At 40.6% G+C, this 15,707-nt stretch overlaps 1 long non-coding RNA gene across 2 annotated transcripts in view; it reads right to left on the reverse strand.

The window, feature by feature from the left end:
• Positions 1-7,104: 7,104 nt before the first annotated feature.
• LOC132350403 (uncharacterized) overlaps positions 7,105-15,707 on the reverse strand; it is a 46,080-nt gene continuing 37,477 nt past the window's right edge. The window contains exon 3 of one of the 2 annotated variants that reach the window (XR_009497928.1): positions 7,105-8,089. This is a non-coding gene — a long non-coding RNA (uncharacterized LOC132350403). Of the gene's footprint in view, positions 8,090-12,660; positions 12,914-15,707 lie in introns of those variants that run through there. The other variant, XR_009497929.1, reaches the window with a different exon arrangement.

A 15,707-nucleotide genomic window follows, 5' to 3' on the forward strand; every position in this document is an offset into this window, starting at 1 on the left:
TCGACTTTTCAGTGTCGGGCGCTTTCTTTGTCTCACCCACTTTTCTGTAGCCTCACATCTACCGCGGGTGCCTGGATGAGCCACCTGCGACTTGTGGAGATGGCTTCGGCTCCTCCTTCATCTTACACGCCCCAGACGTGGATGTCGTCCTCTGCCTCGTTCAGCTCCCACTCCTATGCTGACAAGTACAAACATGATTATATACATAATTACATACATAATTACAAACACGTTAAAGGATGGGACGTAACCCAAGTTCATAATAAAATCTGGGAATGGGGATGAACACACAGAAAATTTTGGAGTGATAACTGGGTTCAGCTCCCACCTCTAAAACATCCTAGTTTGTTATGTGGCTTTAGACAAGTTACTTAATCTCTCTGAGCCTCAGTTTGTCCGTCTATAAAGTAAACACACTAATACCCACCTGAAACATTGTTCTAGGATTGCATAAGATTATAAACATAAAGGGCTTAGTATGGTGCCTAGTATAAAAGAAATGTTCAATAAATGATAGCTGCTATTAGCTTTATTAATATCCTTGATTTCTAGTGAACTAGTAATACATCACCTTACATTTATGCAGTGTGTATTAGTTTCCCATCGTTTGTATAACAAATTACCACAGATTTAGTGGCTTAAAACAAATTTATCATCTTACAGTTCTGGAGGTCAGGAGTCCAAACTGGATCAGCAGAGCTACGTTCTTTCTAGAGGCTTTCTCTAGGGGACAATATGTTTTCTTGCCTTTTCCAGCTTCTAGAGGCCAGGCATTCCTTAGCTCATGACCGTGCATCACATTGTCACATTTCACTCCCTCTGCTTCTGTTGTCACATGCCTTCTCTTTCTAAACCTAACTCCACCGCCTCCCTCTTGTAAAGATCCTTGTGATTCCATTGGGCCCACCAGATAACCCAAAATAATCTTCCCAACTCAAAATCCTTAACATAATCACATCTGCAAAGTCCTTTTCGCCACATAGGGTAACATACTTACAGGATCTGGGGATTCGGGCGTGGGCACCTTTGGGGGGCATTAATCAGCCTACGTATATCTTATGAAGCACTTTCATAGTGCAAAATGAAAATGCAGGGTCCTGGCTCAAAAAATAGTAAGAATTTCAAGACAGCGACAGCAGAGCATTAAGGCCAAGGGCAGTGCCCTTCTGAGCACAGGTCACATGCCCAGAAGCCAGCCCTGCTGTCCTATTCCTCTTCAGCACCTCTTTCTCCTGCCTCCAAACATGTCTAGTTCATCCCTAGCTTAAAAACAAAAAGAATTTTTCCTTGATTCTTCCAACTACTTTTCCATCCCTCCTCTTCTTTTCTTTGCCAAACCTATATTTTCTATCCTCCCGTTTCCTTCTTTCCCTCATATAAACGTACTCTGTCCCCGTCAATCTGCTAAAGCTTTGCTCTTATCAAGTCCAGTGGACTTTCCTCAAGAGTCCTTGTCTCTGTTCAGCGTTTGATGTTACTGGTAACACATACATCCTGGGATGATGTTATAAAGAATGCTGGGAAATTTTTGTTGTTGTTAAAAAGAGTGGATTATAAATTTACTTGTTATAAAATCTCAGGTCCTTGAATGGATCTTTATTCTTGGGTCCTCTCTTGGATGCGCAGTTTGAACCTTTCCATCCCTAATGCTATGGTTGGAAGTACTAACAGAAGTAAAGTGTATGCGCTAATTCCCTTTGGTTGCAACCCACAAAAATCAGCTCTAGCTAAAAAAAAAATGTTTTTTTTAAATAATAGCAGATTTTAAAAGTGTGGAATAGCTTATAGTACTGAGGAAGATTTCACCACTCACATCTCTGGAAATGCAAGTCCATCAGGACAGCATTCAGGGACTCCAAGGAGAGTCTTACCTAGGACACTGCCATTGGACTGATCAATTCCAATCATTTTAGCCTTTGTCCCTCCTATCAAAATTCAGATTCCTTCCAGAGTTTAGCTTCAAGGGAGGGAGCAAGCTCTTTGATTGACAACCCCACAATACTGCACAAAATGAGCAAGACGTAATTACACAGATGAACAGTGAGTGCTACTGCCTTCAATCATTAAAAGAAGGGAAAAAGACGCTGGTCAGACAAAAGTGACAGATGTCCCCTTCAGGAAGTCATGGTTTTATTCGAGTACTCCCTTTGCACATACTTTTTTTTTAGCATATATTTTTCAGCATATATATACTTTTCAGCTTATATTCACACATTCATTAAATTGTCCCAGATGTCCTGAGTGCAGAAAACCAAGAAGCACACCTCTGGACACTGGCAGCCCAGAAATAGCAACAATATGCCTCCTGTAGTTTATGTAATTTTTGATTTACTTAACATCACCTGGATTAGATGAACCTAATTACCTGGAACTAAGGTGTAGAAAAATTGACCACATTGCTCAAACGGAAGAATTTATAGACCTTCCAGATCTATTAATCTGAGAAGGGCCGGCTAGGAAGTCAATCAGTACAACTCCCTCATTGCAAACAATGACAATTTATAATTGATTTGGTTGGGACAGATTATTGGAGAGGGTTAACCTGGAGGAACAATCTTAGTATAGATAGTAATTCCACTAGGGCCAGCTATGACTGTATTTCCCATGATTCTTAATGGAACCAAAATCAGAATCAGCCGTGGATGACCTCAGTGTGCTTCAGCTTTTCGAATGAATAGTGTCAAAATGTGCTTAAGTCAAGATTAATAATAGTCATATTTGAAATGTAGTCACACTGACACCATGCACAAAAACAGATTTATATTTATTGCAGATTCCGTTTTGCTCTCAAATACAAATGATTCCCTCATCTCTCGTCCCTTTGTTTCACCTCCCCTACTTTCCACTCCACATCTCGCTTCTTCTCTGAGTCGATGGCCGAATTATCTCATCCCTGTAGTCTGGAGTGAGTCATCCAGAGTCTATGGCAGTTCCTATCACCACATTCGTTTAGCACCAACAATCTGCTGCTCTGTATTAGGAGCTAGCTTTTCCTGTGAATACGTGTATTATAGACATCTAGCGTGTAAAGTTGTAGAGGACTAGCTCTTCTTATACTATATTCTCTTTAATAACTATCTCAGTTCCTATGAACGGTAATTGATAAATATTTGTTGATTGACTGGTTAATATTATTTAGGATCTTAATTTATCTTGGAAGACATCTATCTCAGAACCAGTCCTGGGTATGGTGCCCTCCGAACATTTCCTATGGGCAGCTGGGACCTGGCTTCCTTGGGCCGGAACATTTCTGGTGAAGGCAATAAGATGAAACTGGCAGCCTTTCTTTAAGGCAACGATTACAGTTCTTTAGAGGTGTATTGGGGGATTAGCAAAAAAAACTGAAGGAGTAACACACTTGTCAGAGGACTGGTTGAGACCAATTACTGGAAATTTACTACTTCAAGAGTTCTGTTTTTTTCTCAAGCACTTCTTGATATGTCCATAGCTAACGGTTGAAACAAAGGCTTGACAATTTTCTTGAGTAGATTACTGTAATGCTTAAGAGATTTTGTGAATTAACCAAATTGCCCTAAGTATTTACATTTCCGAGATATCATCAAATTGTGCTTCTTTGATGTTTTTTTTTTTTATCTTGGTTAACTTGTGACTTCTAATGAAGGAGGAAACTGTTGATGAATGGTTCCAAATAAAAGTCAAGGGAATGGGGTGGAAATTTACTAACACCAGTAATTTTCACTCCTGATAGCAAGCTGAATTGTGATTAATGCACCTGCTGAGTAATGACAATCTGGTGTGTTTAAACAACTGTATTTGTAGACAGCACTGGTGTGTTAACAACTGGCCACGGCATTTTTTTAAGTGGATTTCTACCTGTAACTTAGTTATAAAGGGAATTTTTGCTTGATGATAGGATTTCTGAATTTTACTGAGGGCATTTCTTCCCCTTTTCTTTTCACAATAGGGGTGAAAAGTAATCAAAACAAAAGAACTTGGCTGGCCTGTGGCTTGTTATTCATTACCTACCTAAAGTAGTCATTGTTTTTTCTTGAATATTTACTCAGCTGTGACACTCAAGGATTTTCACTTAACAGCATTAAAACTGATAAACTTAAGTTAGAATTATTTCCATTTCTAAAGGAGTTTACATGGTGATACATGCAGTTTGGATAAAACTTTATTTTATATAACAAACATATTATGGTATTGTGCTAGAAGTTCATATATCATGTGATCAAGGGAAACACCTATTAAATGTAAATAATTGGAAAAACTAGACTCATAATTCTGCCAATTTCATCCTCCTACCTAATTTCTAGAATGCAAAAGACTTCACATCATCATAATTATGATTCTGCCAATTTCATCCTCCTACCTAATTTCCAGAATGCCAAAGACTTCACATAATCACGAAGTTCTTCACTGCTTCCTACACATTGGGACTGTCTGACTTCTATCCACTTTCCTACTCCAGTCCATTCCACAAAGGGTCCAGGGCACAGGACAGTGAGGGCTAACACCGAGAAAGAATGTTTGCATGATGTAAAAACGAACATCCCAGGAAGTAGAGAGGGACAAGGTCATGGAGATGGTGATTGCAGACAGGGAAAGGCAGAGAAGGTCATAGATGGTCATTCAATGCCTGTTGGAGGTGTTTCTGTGTCGGCAATGACTGAGTTCTTCCCTCCTGTCAATATGTACCCCCAGCCATTGGGAACCTCAAGAAGTTTAGTTTCTCCAAATTCAGTTGCTCCATATGGAGTTCAATCAGCTGCTTCATCTTTGTGCTCCTGCTGCTTCTCCAATGGTCACATTCCCAATTCCTCCCCCACTACTGCCCTACTGTCCCCCTTCTCCAACCCCTTCCCCCAGTAGAATCTGGTTTTGACTGTCCAGTATCAGTTGGGAAGAAGCCTGACCACCTGTGCATCATTCTCTCTCACTTGCCAACATCTTGACTCAGATACAGATTTCATTTGGTCTTAGCAGAATCACATACTTGCTTGTTTCCACTTCGTATTATTTCCTTTGTTCTATTTAGGAAATTTTTTTGTTTTTTGTTTTTTCATGAGGTATAGTTGATTTACAATATTGTATTAGTTTCAGGTGTACAACATAGTTATTCTTTTTTTTTTTTTATAGATTATATTCCATTTAAGGTTGTCGTAGGGACTTCCCTGGCGGTCTAGTGGTTAAGACTCTGTGCTCCACTGCAGGGGGAGCAGGTTTGATCCCTGGCTGGGGAGCTAAGATCCCGTATGCCCCACAGTGCAGCCAAAAATAAAAATTAACTAATTTATTTATTAAAAAAAATTAAGTTATTGTAAAATGTTGGCTACGTTCCCTGTGCTGTACAATGTAGTTTGTACAGTGCTGTGTCCTTGTAGCTTATTTATTTTTGATAATCTCTCGTAGATACACATTCTTCAAGGATCTTCTCCTTCTACTGGAGCAGGATGATTTTGCATCTGAGATGTTACATAAAAATCCTGTGCTCTTTTCTGGAAAAAAAGATGAGCAGAACACATACTCTGCAAGACACTGTAAGTGCCCCTTACCTAATATCTCGCAGGATTGGAATCCCAGTGGAATTCTTATTGTCTGTGACAATTGTCCATGGTCACCCACAGAAGCAGGATGAACCACCTTACTAAACTGCATTCTTGGGATTCTTCCAGTACCCCGAGAATGAAACAGGTCATTTATGCCTCTCTTTTCTTCCATAATCCCAGGGATTCACTTTCCATTCTGCTAAACAATAAAATCAACTAGCTATTTCTTAGAAAATACTACCTATTTTTACCAGTCTGCAGTTGCCAGCAGATTATAAAACCATCAGAAAACCCGGAGAAAATATCCAGTTACTCAGAGATTACTTTACAATTACTTGAGAGAATCTTTCCCCCCAGTTTTCAGGTTCTGCTTTAAAAAAATGTCTGAAAGGGCTTCCCTGGTGGCACAGTGGTTGAGAATCTGCCTGCCAATGCAGGGGACACGGGTTCGAGCCCTGGTCTGGGAAGATCCCACATGCCGCGGAGCAACTGGGCCCGTGAGCTACAGTTACTGAGCCTGCGCGTCTGGAGCCCGTGCTCTGCAACAAGAGAGGCCGCGATAGTGAGAGGCCCGCGCACCGCGATGAAGAGGGGCCCCCACTTGCCGCAACTAGAGAAAGCCCTCGCACAGAAACGAAGACCCAACACAGCCATAAATAAATAAATAAAAATAAAAATAAATAAAAATGAAAAATAAAAAATGTCTGAAAATCTGATGCTCCTAGTCTGTGGTGCTTTTTTCAGACATCCCTGGATTTATCATACAACTAAATTACAGTGATTCTTCACTGTACAAAATAATTTACCAAAGAAGTAAATGTCTTCACTGTCAGTGTTTTTTTTTTTTTGTTTGTTTGTTTCTTTGGCCGAGCCACACTGCATGCGGGATCTTAGCTCCCCAACCAGGGATCTAACCTGTGTCCCCGGCAGTGGAAGCACGGAGTCTTAACCACTGGACAACCAGGGAAGTCCCCACTGTAGTTTTTTAATTGCCATGGGTAACAATTTATCAAAAGTGGTTCCAAGTTTTCTAATAACAAATGAACATTTTGGAAATGAGTAGTTGTGCTTATTCAGAAACTTGTGTTTACACCTGAAGGCTTTGTGAAATCATTTTTTAATAGACTTAATTTTTTTAGAATAGTTTTAGGTTTACAGCAAAACTGAGCAGCAAGTAGAGTTCCCTTATTCCCCCGCCCCCTAAAAGCACAGCCCACCCTGCTGTCAACATCACCCACCACAGTGGTACATTTGTTACAATCAATGAACCAACACCGACACATCGTTATTACCCAAAGTCCGTAATTTATATTAGGCTTCAGTCGGTGTTGCACATTCTGTGAGTTTTGATAAATGTATAATGACATGTATCCATCATTTGGTGGCCCTTAAAATCCCCTATTCTCCACCTATTCATTCCTCTCTCCCCAGTGAAATCAGTTTTTTAGTAAACTTACTATCCTGAGGTTTATGTCAAAAATGGACAATACTTCAGCTGGAATTAATTCTAACAGGTAGATTAAAACAAAAGTGAAACATCAGAATCATTAACCTGTAATGATTTCACTCTGTCTGCATTATGTGCTTTTAAGAGAAAACAAAATGCATAGGTGTGTCCAGTTATCTTATTAAACATTAATGATTATGAACTCGATCTTCTGACCAAAACGATGACCAGAAGGGTGGTATTTTAAATCTTGCAGTAAAACCAGGTACCCTGAGCTAAGTCAGAGACAAGAAAAGTGGCTGCCACGCTGTCAAGGTTAGGGAAGAAAATTAAGATCCAGGATAGCTTTGGGATATCATCCTCCACCCTCACCTGTGAAGCGACTAGTGCTTCAGACAAGAATTAGCTTGGGATCCTTTGCAGCTCAGCCTGTTGCATAAGGTTCTTATGCTACCCGCATTTCCCCATTTTGTATCTATGTAAAAGCATAATTCTGACTTATAATTCTTTGAGTAACAACTGAAAAATCTCTTGCCTGTCCTGAAAAGTTTCATACAATTCATCATTTTAAGTAGAAACTTACGAATGTGTCCTTGCTTGTTAATTTCTATGACACAGAGGAGTGAAGTAGTCAGTTCCCTGGCACTAGAGCTCAGGAAAGTGTCCACACACATTCAGCAGAGGTGTTATAGGGGAGTTTAAGCATCAAATGAATGATTGGACCAGATGATTTTTTTTTTTTTAACCACATGTTCTGATTAGTTTACTTACAGAACTGAGATTCTTTTTTTTTTTTTTAATTTTTATTTATTCATGGCTGTGTTGGGTCTTCGTTTCTGTGCAAGGGCTTTCTCTAGCTGTGGCAAGTGGGGGCCACTCTTCATCGCGGTGCGTGGGCCTCTCATTATCGCGGCCTCTCTTGTTGCGGACCACAGGCTCTAGACGCGCAGGCTCAGTAATTGTGGCTCACCGGCCCAGTTGCTCCGTGGCATGTGGGATCTTCCCAGACCAGGGCTCTAACCCGTGTCCCCTGCACTGGCAGGCAGATTCTCAACCACTGCGCCACCAGGGAAGCCCCGGACCAGATGATTTTTAAGAGTTTTTCAATCTCGACTCTCAGTGATCCCACCTAGAAAACAGAGAGCTCTGTCAAGCCTTTTGTCAACCAACCAACCAACTAACCAACCAACAAAAAGCCTTCTTCTAACATATTTTAAACATTTTAGAATGATCCCTCGGATTTTCAGTATGAGCATCAGTATCAGCAACTCAGTAAATGACCCATTATCCCATGTACCCACATTTAATAGTTTGAACTGGAAAGTAGCTATAAGTTGCAAATTCAGTGAATGGAGCAGTCAGCAGCCATATTTTACTAATTTTTTTTAATAGATCTTTATTGGAGTATAATTGATTCACAATACTGTGTTAGTTTCTTTTGTACAACAAAGTGAATCAGCCATATGTATACATATATCCCCTCCCTCTTGAGCCTCCCTCCCTCCCACCCCCCTCCCTACCCCACCCCTCTAGGTGGTCACGAAGCACCGAGCTGATCTCCCTGTGCTATGCTGCTGCTTCCCACTAGCTAACTATTTTACATTCGGTAGTGTATGTATGTCGATACTAGACTACCTATAATAATGCCCAGGAAACAGGAATGTAGGATACTTTGAGGAAAAAAAAAAAATAACAAGAAAAACCTTATGACTCAAAGATCCAAACTAAAAAAATAGCTGGTGTTTAGATGAAGGGGGCTAATTATCGTGGGGTTATTTTAATAGAGCTGATTATCAAGGAAACACTTTAAAACATCCACATAGCCGTGTCAGAAAGAACTATTTGGGAGAAAGGACACCAGACTGTCTTGGAATATTAGCAGACCATTTCTCTCAATGTTCACAGCAACAGCATTAGCAACATTCGGACTTTTCAGATTTTAAAGATAATCTTGTCATCCCAAAGTGAGTATGTCACCCATCACTATCATTATATATGAGTATGATAACCAAAAATTTTGTTTCATTTGCAAAAAGCATACAGAAACCAAAGGATAGGCATATATCTCCTACCACCACATGTACCCGGCCTGCATCTACCTTTCCTCATTGCCCACCCTCCCCTTACACACTAGCTCTATTCCTTTGGCCAATTTAAGAGCGTTGCCCTAACAGTTCTCTCCTCTGTTTCCGGCGTGTCAACTTGCCACCCTGCAGCCTTCCTCCATCAGTATATAAAAACCTGTTGTAATTACGCCCAGCCTTTAAGAACACTTTCTTGACCCTATTTCTGACACACCTTTCTTTTTACAGAATGCTTCATGACATAGTTCTCTATATTCACTTGTGTCCAATTCTGCTCATTCTATTTTCTCATTGATCCACACCCATTAAGTTTTTGTCCTCACTACTCCACCAAAACTGCCCTTATCAGAGCTCACCACAGACTTCTAGATTGCTGTATCCAGAGGTCACATCTCAGTTCTCACATACGTGACCTAAAGCAGTACCGCTGATCGCTCTCCCCTTGAAACACATTCTTCACTTGGCTTCCAGAATACCACAGCCCTGGTTTTCCTCCCTCTGTCTCCTTTGCTGGTTCTTCCTCATCCCCACAACCTCTAAACATGCTCTTCTTTTTTATTATTTATTTTCACCCCCTTGGAGATTTCCTCGTCACTTTACATGCCATCAAATGACAGTGACCCCCAATTTCTGTCTCCAGCCCGGATCTCTGCATTCAGCTCCAGACTCATGTCCACCTGCCGACTTGACACATTCACTTTGGTGTCTGACAAGCATCCCTGCCCTGGGATGCTCCTCTTGCCATCGTCCCCATCTCAGTAAATGGCAACTCCCTTCTTCCCGTTATTCAGGCCAAAATCCTTGGCGTTTTATTGTCTTTTTCTCTCTCACTCCAATCTGATCCAATAGCAAATCCTGCTGGCTCTCTCTTCAAAATACATCCAGAATCTGATCACTTGTCACCATTTCCACTACACCACCCAAGTTCAAGTCACTATCATTTCTCATGTGGATTACTGTAACAGCCTCCTAATTGTTCTTACTTCTTTCCTTGCCCTGCTTTAATTTTTTCCTCAACAAAACAACTGTAGCACTCGTGTTAAAGCATACACCAATCATGTCATTCCTCAGCCTTCAATGACTCCCTTTTCACTTCTCATAAAAGCCCAAGTTTTCACAGTGACCTATGAGGCCCTATGTAATCTGCCTGCATTATTTCTTTAACCTCATCTCCACTTACTTTCTCCTTGGCTCATTCATCTTCAGCCATATTTGCCTCCTTGCTGTTCTTCAGACATAGTGAGCAAGCTTCCACCAAAGGCCTTTGCAACTGTTGGTCTCTGCCTGGCATACTCTCCTCCAAATATCTATGTAACTCACTCCTTCACCTTCTCCAGATCTGCACTCAAAATTCAACTTCTTGGTGAGCTTTCCATATCTAGAATTGTAATCCCCCTTTCCCTGGTACTTCCTCTCTTTCCTCTGTTTTATTTTCTCCTTAGCACTATTTGAAAATACTAGTTTACTTATCTTGCTTATTTCTTTCCTTTTCAGCTGGAGTGTAAGCTCCATGCCGGTGGGAATATTTATTTGATTCGTCCTCTGCACCCCTAGTAGTCACTCAATAAATATTTGTTGAATGAATGAATAACACTGTAGACTTTATGTCAAGTACTTTTTAATCCATGCTGAATAAACATTGTACAATCCTCAGTTACAAAAGTAACCTTGTGAGCAGTAAGGATAATACAATTGCCCTGGCTGAGGATAAGACCATAGTTTCTGGTTAGCATAATTAAAACAATGTATCAGAGACAAATGGTGAAAGTAACCCATGAATGATTTTTCTGGTGCTCCAGGTACCAGGAAAGTACTGAGGGAAAAGTATTCTATACTATTGCTGGTTCAGATTCAAGAAGTAAAAGGTAAAATCACAGCATAAGTATAATTAACCCAAAGTGTATTGTTTGTTAACCAATAAATGATTAGAGACTCCCTACTATACTTCTTCAGGTTCTCTCAGAATTGGGACTCATCTGGTGGGCATACAAATGGATTGAGGCAGAAAAGGAACAGTTGCAAAGGTCAAATTGACCCATGAAGCACAGTAAGTTTTGCCAAAACTACTTACCCTGCTGATGGCTCTTAGAAAGCCCAGAGCTGATCAAAAAGCAAATGTTTCTAGTTTTCATCTTTCTTTTCAGCCTTTAGCAAACAGAAAAACATTCCCTATAGCTGTACTGATCTATTGCAAATTTACAACTTAGTGAAAAATTAATAGAAATCCGCCCGGACTAGTTTAAGCAGAAAGGAGCAATGTGCTATAAGGATGCAGGAGTGACTCGGGGGCCACAGGAGCAAGAAAGAAGCCAGGCTGTGTTACCGAACACAAGTTCATGCGTTTGATGCACAGTTGAGGCCAAACGATACCGAAATGACAGAGTTTGAAGCAGAGAAATGTTTATTGCAGGGCCATGCAAGGAGAACAGGTGGCTCATGCCTCCAAAACTCCGAACTCCCCAAAGGGTTTCAGCAAAGCATTTTTAAAGGCAAAGATGAGGGAGGGGCATGGTTGGTTGCTGCAAACTTCTTGGTGTTGGAATCCTTTGTTCTTGCAACTGTCCATGCAGGTTAGGTCAGGATGTTCATGTAAACCTCCAACAGGATAAATGTTACTCTCTGTTCTGCAACTTTTTATCTCTATATGAATGGAAATGTGTTACACCCTTAAAGGTCAGAGCCTTGAGAATGGGCTATTCTGTATATTTCAGGCTATAGGCAACATTCTCAACTCAAAGCAAAAGCAATAGAATGCACAGGTTAAAGTAAAAGAAACAGGTCTAATATGGAGTCATATTTGTTCTTCCCTATTACAGCTGTAGGAATAAACTGGAATTAGGGGCTCAAATTCCTCAGCAATCTCAGCGTATCTCATCTCTGCCGTTTCTGGGTGTCAACTTTTCCTTTTCACTGCATAGCAGCTTTCTCTGCTAATCTGTCCACATAAGCAGAACATGGCAGCCATTTTCTCTAAGATTTACTTCTCTTCTTTTCTAGAACGAGAATATAATCTCTTGGTCCCAATTCCGAATTCTCAGAAACTGCTTGAGCCGGGTACCCCCCGACAGAAGCACCAGATTTGTATAAGCATGTATGCTATTTGAACTGTATAGATGAAAGTGGGCCATTGCAAGAATACCTAGGAGTGGGTGCAGATTGATTGAGGCAACCTAGCAGATATCTACTATACTTAGGTGTCTTGGAAATTCATGATAAAGTGTTATATTTACCATACTAACTTTTCTCTTACCCCTCAGTTAAGGTTCAGTCTGATTTCTCAAAGGTAGTAAGTATTTTATGGTAAGATTGGGGCAACCATTTTTACTTTGAGCACTTTGAGTCAAGGAGTGTGCTTGGCTTGTTCACTGCTGAATCCCCATTCATCGTATCAAGCCTGGGATAAGGACTCTGTTAATGTCAGCTGTTACTGTTAACAATAAGGACTCAACAAAACTCATTGGATACCGCTGACATGGAGGGGGAAAAAAGAGTTATAAGCGAGAGGACGGCATAGTTCCTCAATAAAAGCCTTAAAGGGCACAGATATTTTCGTTTCTCTGACCTTGTTATAGAACCAAAACGTGTTGTAGTGGTAGCAACTGACAATACCCAGGAGGATTTGACATTACTGGGACCACTGCAACAGAATGAATAAATAGCTAAAGAGGATCTGTATTACATAAGCCCTGGTATATTTCAATGATCCTAAATAGACTTGTCAACTACCAGTCTCTTGTGTCCATCAAGTCAGTCTCTCCAGAGATGGCTGGGGTGTCAATCTCTCTAAATTCTTTCAAGCTGTGTTTGCAGTCTGGGATAGGATTTTCCTTTTCATTCTTGTATGCATGCTTATCACAATAAACAGACATCTGAAACAAAAGATCAAATATCATTAGCGATTACCCTTGCCTTAATTTCCCTCTCACGTTTGGCTCATCAACAGAAACAGTAACATGGGAATTCCCTGGCGGTCCAGTGGTTAGGACTCAGCGCTTTCACTGCTGTGGCCCGCGTGGCCCAGATTTGATCACTGGTCAGGGAACTAAGATCCTGCAAGCCCTGTGGCGTGGCAAAAAATAAATAAATAAAATACAGTAACAAAAACAACCTAGTGTTGTTTTACTTGATGGAAGACAGCAGCTCCTACCAGAAATGAGCACTGTAAATGTTGCTGTAGTCTCACCACTCCATCTTTCTCTTAAACCTGCTTCTTTTTGGCTTATAAAGAGGCTTAGCAGAAATTAGGTTATCATCAGTGGAGGTACTTTTGCCTTGCTCCACTGTGAGATTTTGAGACAGGCTGGGACCTGGGACACTTTGCTGCAGTGCTTGCACCTGGACAAACATCTCCTCAAGCAACAAAATACAAAGAAACTATAAGGGACTAAAAATAACTGCTTGCCTGTAAAGTGGGGCAAATTATTGACAAGAAGATACGAAAGGACCGGAAACCCAACTGCCACTTCTGAGGAGCTGGGAGCAAAAGCAGGGAACAGTGCACGCCCCCTGCACACAGCACCACCAAAGGGGTGGGCAAACTACCTAAGCCACCCCTCAGGCCCAACCCCTGGACACACCTCTACCCTCACCCCATATAAGGAACATATTAGGCTCACTCCCCTTGGGGAGTGAGCAAGGGAACCTGTTACTTGTTTTTACTCCCCCCTTGCTGCAGCAGGGGCCCCAGTAAAGCCTTGCCTGAATTTCTTGTCTGGCCTCTTACTAATTTCTATTGATTAAGGAGGCCAAGAACCCTGATTGATATCAATTTTGCTTTGAGATTTTTCTATCAGGGTACCCTATTCCGAACAGCTACTTTCAGGGCCTTGATTAACATTTCCTCAGGGCTTCATCGCCCTGTGAGTCCAATTCTCTTCTCCAGAGGAAAGGGAAAGTAGCCTCTCTTAATCCAAGGTTGGAGAGCTCTGATATAATCAAAACAAAACAAGGTCTTATCCTGTGAGGAAGAGGAAACAGTTCTATGTTTTATACTGTGAAGAAGTTATTTCAACTAATAGACTAGGAACCAAGGAAAATAAAGATATTAAAAGGCCTAGTGAGTTGAAAGCTGATTGATGAGCAGAAAACAAAGGAAAACATGTGCTTTCCTTAGGGCAACTGTAAATAACATTACTATGATTATTAGGCTAAACCTGTGGCCCTTGGCATAAAGATTTTTTGAAAAAAATCACCAAGCATACAGGAATCACCTGTTCAGTAAAAGTCAGCAGAAACAGTAAATAACAGATTTAGGCCTCTGAGGATTCCAACTCCAGGCATACCCCAGATATTGTGAGTTCGGTTCCAGACCACCACAATAAAGTGAATATCGCAATAAAGCAAGTCACACAAATTTTTTGGTTTCCCAGTGCATATAAAAGTTATGTTTACACTATACTGTAGCCCATTAAGTGTGCAATAGCATTATATCTAAAAACAGCAATGTATATACCTTAATTAAATAGTACTTTATTGCTAAAAAAATGCTAACCATCATCTGAGGTTTCATCAAGTCATAACAGTAGCATCAAAGATCACTGATCAGGGACTTCTCTGGTGGCGTGGTGGTTAAGAATCCGCCTGCCAATGCAGGGGACACGGGTTCGAGCCCTGGTCCTGGAGGATCCCGCATGCCGCAGAGCAACTAAGCCCGTGCGCCACAACTACTGAGCCTGCGCTCTAGAGCCCACAAGCCACAGCTACTGAGCCCTCAAGCCACAACTACTGAAGCCTGCACGCCTAGAGCCCATGCTCTGCAACAAGAGAAGCCACCACAATAAGAAGCCCGTGCATTGTGACGAAGAGTAGCCCCTGCTCACTGCAACTAGAGAAAGCCCGCACGCAGCAACAAAGACCCGATGCAGCCAAAAATAAATTAATTAAAAAAAAAAAAGATCACAGATCACCATAACAAACAGAATAATAGTGAAAAAGTTTGAAGTATTGCAAAATTCACCAAAATGTGACACAGAAACACAAAGTGAGCAAATGCTGTTGGAAAAAATGACACTGATAGACTTGCTGGATGCAGGGTTGCCACAAACCTTCAATTTGTAAAAAAAGCAATATCTGCAAAGTACAATAAAATGAGGTATGCCTGTATGGGAATTATCAGATTCTGAGTTTAAAATAACTGTGTAAGACATGGTTAAAAGTATGATCACATTGAAAGAAGGCCAAATTTTAAAAGTGAAGAAATAGTAAGGGAGTATTAAAGTAGATGTAAAAAAAGAATAAGAAACAACATTGAAAAATGAAAAATATAATCATGGATATTTCAATCTACATTTCAAGATAGATTAAGAAGTTAACTAGACACAGGTGAGAGAATTAGTTAACTGGAAAATATTTCTGAAAAAATTACCCAGATTTCAGCGTAGAAACTAGAAGATGGAGAAACCCAAAGATGACAAAGAAATAAGAGACATGAAATCTAGAATGAGGAGGTACAACAGACACTGAATCAAAATCCCTAGAGGAGAGAAAAGAGAAAATGAGAGAAAGGCAGTATTCAAGTAGGTAATGGGAAACAATTTTCTAGAAATGATAAAAGTCATTTATTTACAAATTTAAGAACCACAGTGAATCTCAAGCAGGATGAATAAAAAGAAATCCACATGTAGGGAAATTGCAGAATAGAAAGTCAAAGAAAAAATCTCTAAA

This window comes from Balaenoptera ricei, chromosome 16 (assembly GCF_028023285.1).
Source record: "Balaenoptera ricei isolate mBalRic1 chromosome 16, mBalRic1.hap2, whole genome shotgun sequence".
NCBI lineage: Eukaryota > Metazoa > Chordata > Mammalia > Artiodactyla > Balaenopteridae > Balaenoptera > Balaenoptera ricei.